The sequence below is a fragment of the Ostrinia nubilalis genome (genome assembly GCF_963855985.1).
Source record: "Ostrinia nubilalis chromosome W unlocalized genomic scaffold, ilOstNubi1.1 SUPER_W_unloc_1, whole genome shotgun sequence".
Lineage (NCBI taxonomy): Eukaryota > Metazoa > Arthropoda > Insecta > Lepidoptera > Crambidae > Ostrinia > Ostrinia nubilalis.
The window spans coordinates 2,010,658-2,024,579 of record NW_026973566.1 but is presented as its reverse complement, the minus strand read 5'-3'; the positions used below and the strand labels follow the sequence as shown (position 1 = coordinate 2,024,579).

General features: G+C 36.7%; 1 long non-coding RNA gene across 2 annotated transcripts in view; it reads right to left on the bottom strand.

The window, feature by feature from the left end:
• Nucleotides 1-4,171: 4,171 nt before the first annotated feature.
• LOC135087283 (uncharacterized) overlaps nt 4,172-13,922 on the bottom strand; it is a 42,039-nt gene continuing 32,288 nt past the window's right edge. The window contains exons 3-7 of one of the 2 annotated variants that reach the window (XR_010260741.1): nt 7,196-7,301; nt 6,690-6,866; nt 6,461-6,584; nt 6,020-6,224; nt 4,172-5,259 (exon numbers count right to left, since the gene is read on the bottom strand). This is a non-coding gene — a long non-coding RNA (uncharacterized LOC135087283). Of the gene's footprint in view, nt 5,260-6,019; nt 6,225-6,460; nt 6,585-6,689; nt 6,867-7,195; nt 7,781-13,922 lie in introns of those variants that run through there. The other variant, XR_010260740.1, reaches the window with a different exon arrangement.

Below are 13,922 nucleotides of genomic sequence, written 5' to 3'. Positions count from 1 at the left end.
TAACAGACCAACAATCGCCCGGAACATTGTACCCCACTCCGGTGTCGCCATCTACACGAAAATTCGTGTCAAAGTTTGGGAATTTTTTGATCGCAACAAAATGGCCGACGGCTCAGCCGCCATCTTGTTTTTTGATAATCTGTGAATGAGGCTTTAAAGAAGACTATACATGTCACAAATACTCAAAAGAAATTTTTAAAAACAATTGCGCATCTCGGAGTGACACCTCCCTAAAAACACCCCGAAATCGCATTTTCAATCCAAGATGGCGGCGCGGCCATTTTGTTTTTCTAATTTTTTCTAAATTTTTTTAACACATCTTGGCAACCCCAACAAACTCCCAAAAAAGAAAAAATTCAGGACTGAAAACAAAAAAGTTGGTGTTTCAAAAAGTGCCGCCATTTTGTTTTTTGGTTCAAAAAATCTAGTAAAGCTGGCAGTCGAAAAATCTAGTTTAAAACAAACACCAAAAATTTTACCCATCTCCCCTTTAAATACCCCAAAAATACCCCTGATCAGTCAGTGAGTCAGTCAGTGGTAATCGAGCTTTATATAATATAGATATAGAAGACTAGCTTTGGTCGCCCGCTACGCGGGCTACAAAAGCTAGATCTGCGATGCTGGCCGCTCCGGGCTTCGCCCTACGCGGCGCTCGGCCTGCGGCCTCGCATTCGGAGCTCGGCCTTCGGCCTCGCAAAAATTACACGGGGCGTTTATCGTTTGTCACGGTGCTCTTGTGCTTTTTTGACGCAACACAAGTAAATCTATGGCGACTGTCGGGATTTGAACCATCGCTCGGCCTTCGGCCTCGCCTTTCTGTCTGTCACTGGGCTCTAGTCCTTTTTTGACGCATTAAAAATAAATCTATGGCGACTCACAGGCTTTAAACTATCGCTCGGCCTTCGGCCTCGCCTTTTTCTACGTTAGCTAAGCCCCCTGCATACAATTTGTATGGAGAATTTAGTCCCTTTAGGAAAACGGGTGAACGCTTGGCGGCCATCTTGGATTTCCAAAATTTTGCATTTTTGCCTTAATCTGGACCATTTTCCGCGCCGAACCCCATTTTTACTTTTTTTCTTACTTCACCCAATCCCGTAAAACAATTCCTTAAAACCACCCATGTCCCAAAATTTTGAGTTTCCGTAACTCCCAGTGTTGCCAGGTCATCGAGCTAAAAATGGTCAAATGTCATTAGTTTGACCTATTTGCAGGAGGCGTCATCCAAATTTCTGACCGAAAGTCGTTATTTCCTTTTTTTACATTTTTTGACCAATACTCTTAAAGTATGGCAACACTGGAAACATTTAATTTCCCAAACGATACTCCTTGACAAACTACGTAATCGCTCCATACAACTCGACTTTCCCAAATGTTGCCAACTGCCCGAAAAATGCATTTGAAAAATCAGAAATCTGAAACTTTTTACAAAATGGCCGCTCACTCGGTCGCCATCTTGATTTTCTGACATTTCGGATTTTTCCCATAGTCTGGATCGTATAACCGACCAAACCACATTTTTGGATTTTTTCTGCCATATCTCCTTCTGTCCGTCCTTAACTTTAAAGACACCCATGTCGAAAAAAATACTTTTCCCCGTAGCTCCCAGTGTTGCCAGGTGATTGAGATGAAAATGGTCAAATGTCATTTGCACGACCCCTTTGCAGGAGGCGTCATCCAAATTTTTGACCGGAAGTCGTTATTTCTACTTTCGACATTTTTGGACCAAATCTCCCAAAGTGTGGCAACACTGGAGAAATTTCTTCACCCAAGCGAAACCTCTCGACAGGACACACAACCGCCCCATACAACTCGACTTTCCAAAATGTTGCCATGTACTCGAGAAATGAATTCCAAAATTTCGAAATTTTCAACTTTTCACAAAATGGCCGCCCACGCCGCCGCCATCTTGATTTTTTGACATTTCGGATTTTTCCCATAGTCTGGGTCGTATATCCGACCAAACGTCATTTTTATTTTTCTTCTGCCATGAGTCCTTCTGTCTGTCACTAACTTTAAAGTCACCCATGTCGCAAAAAAAACTTTTCCCCATAACTTTCAGTGTTGCCAGACTTTTTTGATAAAAATGGTGAAATGTCATTCGGGTCCCCAAACGTCACCAAACTGCATACCAAGTTTTTGGAATTTTTGGAAATTTCCATTTTCTACTATCCGGGGCCGTGGTGGAAAATTTTCTTCCAAAATGGTAGTTTTTTCCGACTCATGGCAACACTCGAATAACAGACCAACAATCGCTCGGAACATTGTACCCTACTCCGGTGTCGCCATCTACCGGAAAATTGCTGTCAAAGTTTAGAAATTTTTTGATCGCAACAAAATGGCCGACGGCTCAGCCGCCATCTTGTTTTTTGATAATCTGTGAATGGGGCTCTGAAGCAGACTATATAAGTCACAAACACTCAAAAGAATTTTTCAAAAACAAATGCGCATCTCGGAGTGACACCTCCCTAAAAACACCTCGAAATCGCATTTTCAATCCAAGATGGCGGCGCGGCCATTTTGTTTTTCTAATTTTTTCTAAATTTTTTTAACACATCTTGGCAACCCCAACAAACCACCAAAAAATAAAAAATTCAGGACCAGAGACAAAAAAGTTGGTGTCTCAAAAAATGCCGCCATTTTGTTTTTTGGTTCAAAAAATACGATATAGCTGTCTGTCAAAAAATCTAGTAAAAAACAAACACTAACAATTTTACCCCCCTCCCCTCTAAATACCCCAAAAATACCCCTGATCAGTCAGTCAGTCAGTGAGTCAGTGGTAATCGAGCTTTATATAATATAGACTAGCTTTGGTCGCCCGCTACGCGGGCTACAAAAGCTAGATCTGCGATGCTGGCCGCTCCGGGCTTCGCCCTACGCGGCGCTCGGCCTGCGGCCTCGCATTCGGAGCTCGGCCTGCGGCCTCGCAAAAATTACACGGGACGTTTATCGTTTGTCGCAAGGCTCTTGTGCTTTTTTGACGCAACACGAGTAAATCTATGGCGACTGTGGGGATTTGAACCATCGCTCGGCCTTCGGCCTCGCCTTTCTGTCTGTCACTGGGCTCTACTCCTTTTTTGACGCATTAAAAATAAATCTATGGCGACTCACAGGCTTTAAACTATCGCTCGGCCTTCGGCCTCGCCTTTTTCTACGTTAGCTAAGCCCCCCTGCATACAATTTGTATGGAGAATTTAGTCCCTTTAGGAAAACGGGTGAACGCTTGGCGGCCATCTTGGATTTCCAAAATTTTGCATTTTTGCCTTAATCTGGACCATTCTCCGCGCCGAACCCCATTTTTACTTTTTTTCTAACTTCACCCAATCCCGAATTCATTTGTTTCTACATTTCCTTCAAACCAGCCATGTCCTGAAATTTTGAAATCCTGTAACTCTCAGTGTTGCCAGGTGATCGAGTTGAAAATGGTCAAATGTCATTAGTTTAACTTTATTTGGCTCAAAAATCTATTTCGTTTTAAGCAATAATATTATGTATAGAAGGCAATAAATTATGAAAGGTTTCAGTTGTCGTACATAATATGTCTTGATTCAATTAGCTTATCTACCTTAGTTATTTGTTGGCTATATATTACGGAAGTAGGTACCTATGAGATTCTCCTAACAAATTACAAATTATTTTATAATAATCAACTCTATTGTAAAATCTTATGCATTCATAATAATAAAAGTAATAGCTAGTGTACTTGTTTATTAATTTAATTGTCGTGAAGAATGAATGTAGTCTATCATGATAATGTGCTGAAATTACAGAATGCTTTAGAAATAATACCGATAGGAGGCGCATCGTAGCGCTATCATCATTGATTACTATTTAGAATGCGCCACCTATCGATTTTATTTCCAAGCATTCTCTAGTTACCGTTGTTAATGGAGTGCTATGTTACATGAAAGTTTCCTATGTATTACTTTTCTCTATGCATGAAAGTTTGAGTGCAGTTTAGTTTAGTCATATTATTAAAATTTAATCATCTTATGTATGTACCTAAATGAAAGCTGTTTAGGAAACAGATATCAAATATATTAAGCCTGTGTGCGAGATAGTTAAGCCTGTGTGTTAGATATTTAAATCTGTGTGCGAGACAGTTAAGCCTGTGTGTGATTATAACTCAACCTACATTGTGTTTATTAATTAATTAATGAAGAAAAAACAAAAATTTGCTTCAAATAGTATATTTATAATGATTAAACAATTATTTTCTACAACTTTTGAAAGCATACATTTGACTGTAATATTACTATGTCTCTGTAAAGGAGCAATCTACTTTCGTAATTGATCTATCATTTAGTACATTAAATAAAAAGACATAAGCTTATAAGTAAAAAAAGTGCTACATGTAGCTTCAGTGCTGACAGTCGGATTTAAAAATCTAAGTTACCTAGAATGACAGTGGATAAGCTGCAATTTTAATATAAGCGAAAAAATATTAAATTCCAATGATAGTGAAATTCGAGTAATTTTACTTAGCTAAGACATGTTTAATTCCAAAATATGTAATCATAATTTCAAGTGCAATATTTATTTATAATATGAATGCAAATTGACATTAACTAAATAATTAAATAATTATGTTACATTTTCCTATATAAATGAAAATATTAAAAAAGAATCTGGATCAGAGGTGGAATTGTGTAAAGCAATCGTAATCATTTGACAGTTCATAACGAACGATAAAATCAGTTTAAGTGTTTGACAGAATAATCGTACGTCATGTTACGTACGTAACTGTCAAATGATAACGATTGCTTTACACAATTCCACCTCAGTTTTATAAAAAACTTATGGGCTGATTTTTCAACCGTCGTATAACTTTTAACTGAAGAATAGTATGAGATATGTCAAAATGTTTATTCTTTAGCAGATATTCAACGATTAAAAAATCAGTCCCAAGTCACCTAAATATCCGAGTAGCTGGCATTTTATGTTCACTAAATTAATATTAGAAAATGAAAAATAAAAAAAAAAAAACAAAAGAGCCATGATGAGGTTCAGCATAGGCTGCTACAAGTCTTGGGTTATGTTATTATTACTGATCAGTAAACAATATTAATTTGAATAAAAGTGCATAACTACTATGTTTTAATTTGTAAATATCTCTAATTATTATTTTCTTGCTTCCTCTGTAGAACGTCAAGCATCTTCAAATCAGTGTTCATCGATAGTTGACTGCTGTCGTCAATCCAATACCGGAACTTCAACTGAGATTTCAAGTCCAATGTCGATAATTCCATGATACTGATGAACCTGGAAATAAAAAGACAGTTGTAATTATTTCGTTTTAATGATTTCATTCTCTTATATTTTATTCGCAAAAAAGGACTATAGGTAATTAAGAAATGACAACATAGAGGTGAGTGGATGCGTGGTAGTAGGTATTATCACATAATACCTAATTATTAGTTAAAGTGGCATCTAAATAAAATGCGGCAAGCATTTATTGTGTGACATTTGCGTTTAAAATAAGATTTCAAATTAAGTATAAATATCTTTAAATAAATAAATATCTTTGGACAATCTCACACAGCGCCATCTAGCCCCAAAGTAAGCAATTAATATGCTTGTGTTATGGGTATGAAATTATGCATAGAATTCATTTTATAAGAATAATATTGAACATGTCTCGGAAATGGATTTGCAATAATATACAATAGGGATGATGACTGGGTAATGAAATCAAAATTATATTTAGTCCGTCAGACAGATAGAAAATATTAGACTCGTATTTTTTTTTCTATAATCGAATATACAGTATTAATTAATTGAGTTGAAATGTCGCGTGACGTCACTTTTGAGTAAAAATTCTACTCAAGCGTGACGTATCGCGCCATTTCAACTCGATGTAGCACTGTTATTATTTAATTATAAAAGAAAATAAAAAATATGAGTCTAATGTTTTCTAATTATCTGTCTGACGGACAAATAATTGAAATTTTGTCATCTAGCCTATTACTTATCTCATATTTCTTGGTCGTTTAACGTAATAATGTTAGGTAGGTACACTTACTTGTCGTGTCGTGAACTACTATTTGCGTCTTGCGTTTATGTTTTGCCTTCTTTTCTTTCTTCATTCTTAGCCTTCTTGCTTCGTAGAGTAATATTTTACGCATTGAGACAGTAATTTCTTCTTCGCCAAGAAAATATGTTATCGCCATATCACTCCTCCTTCCTTGTGAGATGTGATCAATTCTATTCTATTCATGGCGTTTTACCTGTTGGTTAAATTTTGTTAAAAGTATTTTTTATAAAAAAAAAATGCCTTTAAACAAAGGTAGTAGGCGCGCGTGAACACCTGCCAGTAGAGAGGTTATATGACCTAACGACAGTTGGTGAAAAGAAAAAAGAACACTGGCTGAGTACTCCAAAGATATGTCCAAGCTTAATGTTTATGGTATCTTAACACTTACTATTGATTATTGCGATTGAGTTGTAAAATTGTTTTACTTACATAATCAGAAAAAGGTCGTGTGGTGCATTGTCAGGCTCCGGTTCAGTTCAATATGAAGTAGCGAAACGTAGGTAGCTAAGTATTATATTACATTTTAATTTTTATTATTTCTTCTAGTCTATACCTGAAATAGATGGCATATTAATATTATTAATAGTGAAATGTAATAAGACAATTATAATTGTATAATTTATATAAATATAAATCTGAAGATTGAAGTTGCGTTTACCTTAATTAGTAGTTAGTTCTTTTTATGTTTATGAATTCTTCAAATTTGCATTATTTTGTCAGGGCTGCGTTATTAATGCTTCATCTTGAGGAACTTGACTTGCGAGTAGATGTGGTGAGCACCATCGTAGCAATTTTAACTTTTGCATCACTCAAGTTTCTCTTTTGGCTTCTATACCTGAAATAATTAATATAAAATATGTAGTACCTTGTCCAGCAGTGGACGTCATTTGGCTGAAAAGAAGAAAAAGAAGATGTAGTACAGATTAAAATACTAATACATATTAGAAATGCGAAAATTTGGATGTCTGTTACTTTTTCACGCAAAAACTACTGAACGGATTTTGACGAAACTTTACAGTATTATTGTTTATAACCCAGAATAACACATAGGCTATAATTTATGACGATCTGTGACAAACAAAATTTCACGCCGGTGAAGCCGTGGGCAAAAGCTAGTCTTTTTATAAATTAAATAATAATTTTATTAATATTTTTAATACTTACTCTTAGTATCTTTTGAGTGTACGAGTGACAGTCATCTTGATGTCTAATTGAGTATCTTATCCAGATAAGATATAAACAGTGATATTACTAATAAATCGTTTGTCATCTGTAATATAAAACATATTAAAATTAGATTTATATTTGGCTATGCATTGTTAGAGTTTACATCGATGTATAATTAGAGACACATCAAAGCATTGCACGGCTCATCTGTGTTTTGTGTGAATGAGATGTTTCCACATTTATAAACAAGTTAGCTGCCACACACTGCCAGCCTGGTTAGTCCATCTGCAAGCTCTATAACATGACATACAATGTTAGTAAAAGACAGCCATAAATATTAGTTAAAGCCAGAGCCTCGTCAGTAAGACAGCAGGGAGCACCGCAGCGGAGCGTCTCACTCTCGCGGTGAGCCACGCCGCTGCCGCCAACAGCCGGCTGTTGGCGCGAGCAGGTGAGGTTGGCACATGGGATAGTACCATAACATTAATTTGATCTTATAATTAATTAAAGGCAAGCCAATGGTTAGTAAGATTAGTTTTGTTATGCACTCTCCCTTCTACTCCCCATCTACCTACATGAAATGTATAACATTAAAAACAGATTTTAATCATTCGCGTCCCACCCATTATAACTAAACGTCAAGCAGTGAGTACATACATGTAACTCATTCATAAATATCGCGTCAAGACATACCTAGACACATAGAAAGACACGGGTCTTTCTATTTTAAATAAAAACCATTTCATGTAGTTAGATCGCCCTACTGGGCGAATTCGATCTTCTAGCTACAATTAGTTAGCAAATAAATAATATGAATATGAATGAATTCTAAGCCCAAGCAGCGCAAGCATTTTAAAGCAGCAAGCAATTGCAAAGCAGCTACTGAAATGAATCCAAAATTTGATAGATTTGCCCGGGTAAGCCGATATTGTATATGATGAGTGTTTACGTGTGCAGTAATGTAAGAGAAGATGGGAAAGCAAAGTGAAATGGAATATGAAAAATATCAACCCATTACTGTAAGAGTGGTATATCGGAATATAACGTAATCACTTTGGAATCACCATGACATTAGCGCCTGATTCGGAACAGGAGCCTCCTCAGCCAACCAAACGAAGGAAGAGAGAATGATACCGCTGACTGAACGAACTGATTGACAGGGGAAGACTGTTAGGACGACACCCCCAGCCTGCAGGGGACGTCACTGATCCACGTGGGTGACACAGGCAGACGCCTCAGAGAGGGTGACGCCATCGAAGCGAAGAGTGTGAAGGCGACAGCCAACACAGCACGAGCATAAAGTTGAAGAGGTCGAGCGGAGGGAAGATGCAGGGTTAACGAATCAGGGCAGAGAAAATAACCGGTCGATAATGTCCCGGGTGTCAATCAAACACCTCAGCGTCGACGGAATATCAGGGTGTCCAGGTACAAGTACGACTATGTCAATATAACAAACAACACGTGGTTCAGAAAGCAATGAGCAATGGATGTGTTCAAATGAAGTTAGTTAATGCCGTCATAAGCGAAACTGAACGAAATTGTTCTCACCAGCATAATAAGGATCGTCGTATAATTGTCATTTTGTAAAATTAATAATGTAACCGTCGCCTTTTTTCGCATTTCTTAAATAAACATTGCAAATACATCACAGGTTTCACTAAAAAACAGGTACTTTTAAAGGTATATAAAGTGCAATAAACGGTTACAAAAACAAAGTCAAAATTTATTTATTTGTAATTTTAAATAGTACTTAAATATTAATTAACAAGAATAAACAATAACGTTACTTATTTAATTAGTTATTTATTTCAAGTTTATAAAATGTTTAGTAAAAAAACTTTTAGTTATTGTAAATTTTATGAAATTGATCAAGTAGCAATTCCTGGCAAAGAAAGAAAATGTCACGTCCATTATGAAAACCCTCTCAACAATAAAATTACCTCATGCATGATAGCAACAACAAACTTGTAAATAAAAGGAGTAACTTTAATATTAAGAATGTGAAAGTATAATGGTAATAAAATAATTAGAAAATTCTAAACTGAAAATATAGTAAACATTAGGTACAAAAGAAGTGAAAGCCCAAATAAAAACAAACGGTGTAGTCGATATCCAATGCTCACTTGTCTTCAGCAAGACAAGCGATAGGATGTTTTAACACCTACGACCTACAGTGCTCGAGATCCGTCGCACATCTATCTCATCAACGAGAGAAGAAGGAGGAAAATATTGAACAGAGTAGTTGAAACTGATAAATGATTAATTTTAACTTCAAAGACAAGAGGTAATTAGGATAATATTTAGCGAGGGAACAGACAGCAGTTCCCAAAATGGGACCCATTTTTATCACAATTTCATTGTTAGGTTAAAATGGACGAACATAAAATATGTACCTACGTAGGACATTAAAAACAGTGCACCCAAAACAAAATTCTTATTGTTTAAATATATGAAATTATTAAAAAGTACTATTCTGTAATATGTGAATAAGCTAACAAACATAACAAACTGAATTACAATAAAAACATTATAGGGTAGGTGGTAGTCAATATTCATTATTAATTTATAGTTAATATGTACACATTAAGAGAAAAAAGTTTTTGGTTCTTTATTAAGTTATTGCAAATTTTAATATTATTAACAAAGACAGGTACTAATTAATAAAAAATATTATTTGTTGTGTAGCAACATTTATGACTTAAATGTGATTAAAAATATGAATTCCTTTTAACTATTCGTATAGTGTCGATTCGAATTAAAAAAGTATGTCCTAAATGTATAACAAGAAAAGTAACGTTATGTTTTAAATGTTTTTAGTTATAAAAAAAAAACAATTTCTTGTAAAATTGTTAAAAAATCTTTATATCATTTGGTTTTGGACTATTATGTATTCGTTAAATATTGATTAAAACCCAGTATTCATAAAAAAACTGAATACTCCATGCAACAAAATACGTTAAGAAGTGTTTAGGATTTTAATTATTAACAGTTTAATGTCAGAGTTAGTTCTAGCTTTAACTACAACACGGATATTTAACCGGATAATATGTTCTGCGAAAATTGATTTTCTCGCCAAAAATCTTGTTTAAATCTTCTGCAGCCATAGCGTGCAGTAACTAATAATATGACGTGATTGGATTACTAATGTTTGGTCAAAAACGTTTCCCAAATTATCACATCGCAAACAACTTATTTCATTCTTTTTATCGAAATATTCATTAACAAGAGGTGATTCTGGCGCTCGGCGGCCGCTACCGCGGCACGCTGCGCTCGCCTTCGCGCGTTAATGGTCACTGTTCTAACCTAACCTAACCCACTATTTTCTGCAATACCTACTTTTTGCAAACATACAATTTTATTATTAAAATTATTGTTTAAGAAAACTATGATCATGTGCCTTATGCTTTGATTTGTGGGTAAGTATATGAAGTGTTAATTTGATCAATCAAATTATTTGGATATTTGGCAAAAAACATTTGCTATACAAAAATTTGCCATAAAAAAACTTGAACAAGTAAAATTTTGCCAAATGATAATTTGACCAAATGAATTATCGCATCCCACCGCTCCTGCCAAAAGGCCACGGCATCCTCTCTAATGGTGCGCTTCAATTCCCGGCGCTCCCTGGGGGCCAGTTGGATTCCCTCCTCCGCAAGTCGTCCTGCACGAGAGACTTACAGGTAACGCTGCCGTGCTGCACGACCTGTAAGCCTTCGTGAGTAAAATGAGCGCCGGTCGCTGAGTATTCCCTCCAACCACCTTTCTCATTACAAAAATCGATTCCCTCCAACCACCTTTCTCATTACAAAAATCGACGAGCATCGGTACCATACGGCCGCAGCGTATGTCATCGTGGCCACATAAATGCCTGCGTACAGCACACTTAGGGCGGGGTATCTCACGCCCCATGACGTCTTGCCAAAACCATTGGCAGCTTGTAAATCAATCAATTTCGCATGCGGCACATAGGACCTAGCCTCGTCGAGGGTCACACCAAGCGATTGCGATCGTCACATCGTCTGCGTACGCTATTACGTGTACCCACTCAGGACACGGCAGCATCAGGAGGTCGTTGAGCAGGAGGTTCCAAAGTGTCGGGCCCAACATTGATCCTTGAGGACATCCCATGGTACTGCGCTTCCACGACGTTTGAGCCCCTACATAGAGGCCCACACGCCGGTCTGTAAAGTAACTAACCAATGACCTGAAGATATTAGGTGGAGCTCCGGTCTGTTTGGCCTTCAACAAAATCATCGGCCACCACGCGTTGTCAAAAGCACCGGAGATGTCCAGGAAGATCAGCTGCACGTATGACGCAGTACTGTTCTCGGTGATCGAGTTAATGAACTTGAGCGCCGTGACCGTAGACCGGCCACGGGTGAAACCGTGCTGAGCGTCAGATATATGTCGGTGCAAGCAGGGAGCGCAGGAGATGATGACGCGCTCCAGGATCTTACCCAGGATTGGCAAAAGAGTAATAGGCCTATAGGCCTTCGGGTCAGAGAGAGGCTTACCGTTTCCCTTCGGGAGGACCAATAGTCTACCTACCTTCCAGATGTCTGTAAAAGAACCTTCAGCAAAGGTGGTGCGATAATAACTTTAAAAAAAATAAAACCGACTTCAAATGCGTGAACACAAAAAAAAACTAAAAATTAAAAATATTGCGTATAAAAAAGTTCATCCCCAATTTTCCACCCTTGGGGGTGAAATATTTTCTTCAAATTCGCATGAAACCACCCTTTTGATAATACCTAATTCAACAAAAAAATAATTGTTCAAATTGATTTATAATCGGCGGAGATATTGCGTATAAAAAAGTTCATCCCCAATTTTCCACCCTTAGGGGTTGTTTTTTCTATTATTAAATTTAAATGGGACCACCCTTGAGGTATTACCTATACGCCGAAAAAAGATTTGTTCAAATCGGTTCATAATTGGCGGAGTTATCGCGTAACAAACATAGAAAAAAAACATACGGGTCGAATTGAGAACCTCCTCCTTTTTTGAAGTCGGTTGAAAAGTAACAGTTGCTAAAAGTTTATTTGGGAAATGAAACATTGGCGATAAGTTGTTTGCGAAGCGAAATTTGGCGAAAAGTAATTTGGCCAAACGGAAGGATACCGACGCGATTACTATTAAATCGTAACAAATAAGTTTATGAAATGTTTATTTCTAAATGTAATAATATCAATATAACTTTAAAAAAAAACCGACTTCAAATGCGTGAACACAAATAATACCTATTCAACAAAAAAATAATCGTTCAAATTGGTTCATAATCGGCGGAGATATTGCGTATAAAAAAGTTCATCCCCAATTTTCCACCCTTGGAGGTGAAATATTGTTTTTAAATTTGCATGAAACCATCCTTTTGATAATACCTATTCAACAAAAAAATTATCGTTCAAATTGGTTTAAAATCGGCGGAGATATTGCGTATAAAAAAGTTCATCCCCAATTTTCCACCCTTGGGGGTTATTTTTTTTATTATTAAATTTAAATGGGACCACCCTTGAGGTATTACCTATACGCCGAAAAAAGATTTGTTCAAATCGGTTCATAATTGGCGAAGTTATCGCGTAACAAACATAGAAAAAAAAAACATACGAGTCGAATTGAGAACCTCCTCCTTTTTTTGAAGTTGGTTGAAAAAAAAGGTGGCATAGGGGCCCGAGCGCCAGCCTCGCCGCACCTTAACCTATTTATTACACTGCATTAACTTAAATTATACTGGTAAATTACTAATATTAGTTAACCATGCCACCACCCCAGAGACATTTTAGTGAGAATGACAAATCCAAGATATCTTTTTTCATATTCTAATGATAGTAATAATTCAGACTGAAAAAACTTAAACACAATAAGATTGAAGAGGATCCCTTCCAATCGTGTAATGTTTTATTACCAATAATGTGACTGTTTTGACACTAAAGTAACCAAAAATATTTTTGACTATCTATGGGAACTGTGGCAAAGTAATGCTATAACATCACCCCATCCAAAATTAAAAGCGTAAAAATCTGGACAACTTGGTTTGACCAGTCCCCGAAGGCAGCGCCTGTTCACAGACATGACGGATGAGCCAGCCATCGCTTCACTCGATCATATTTTAGAGAATGTAACGACCCGCCTCACCACGCCACCACCCCAGAGACATTTTAGTGAGAATGACAAATCCAAGACATCTTTTTTCATATTCTAATGATAGTAATACTTTAGACTGAAAAAACTTAAACACAATAAGATTGAAGAGGATCCCTTTCAATCGTGTAATGTGTTATGACCAATAATGTGACTGTTTTGACACTAAAGTAACCAAAAATATTTTTGACCATCTATGGGAACTGTGGCAAAGTAATGCTATAACATCACCCCATCCAAAATTAAAAGCGTAAAAATCTGGACAACTTGGTTTGACCAGTCCCCGAAGGCAGCGCCTGTTCACAGACATGACGGATGAGCCAGCCATCGCTTCACTCGATCATATTTTAGAGAATGTAACGACCCGCCTCACCACGCCACCACCCCAGAGACATTTTAGTGAGAATGACAAATCCAAGACATCTTTTTTCATATTCTAATGATAGTAATACTTCAGACTGAAAAAACTTAAACACAATAAGATTGAAGAGGATCCCTTTCAATCGTGTAATGTGTAATTACCAATAATGTGACTGTTTTGACACTAAAGTAACCAAAAATATTTTTGACTATCTATGGGAAC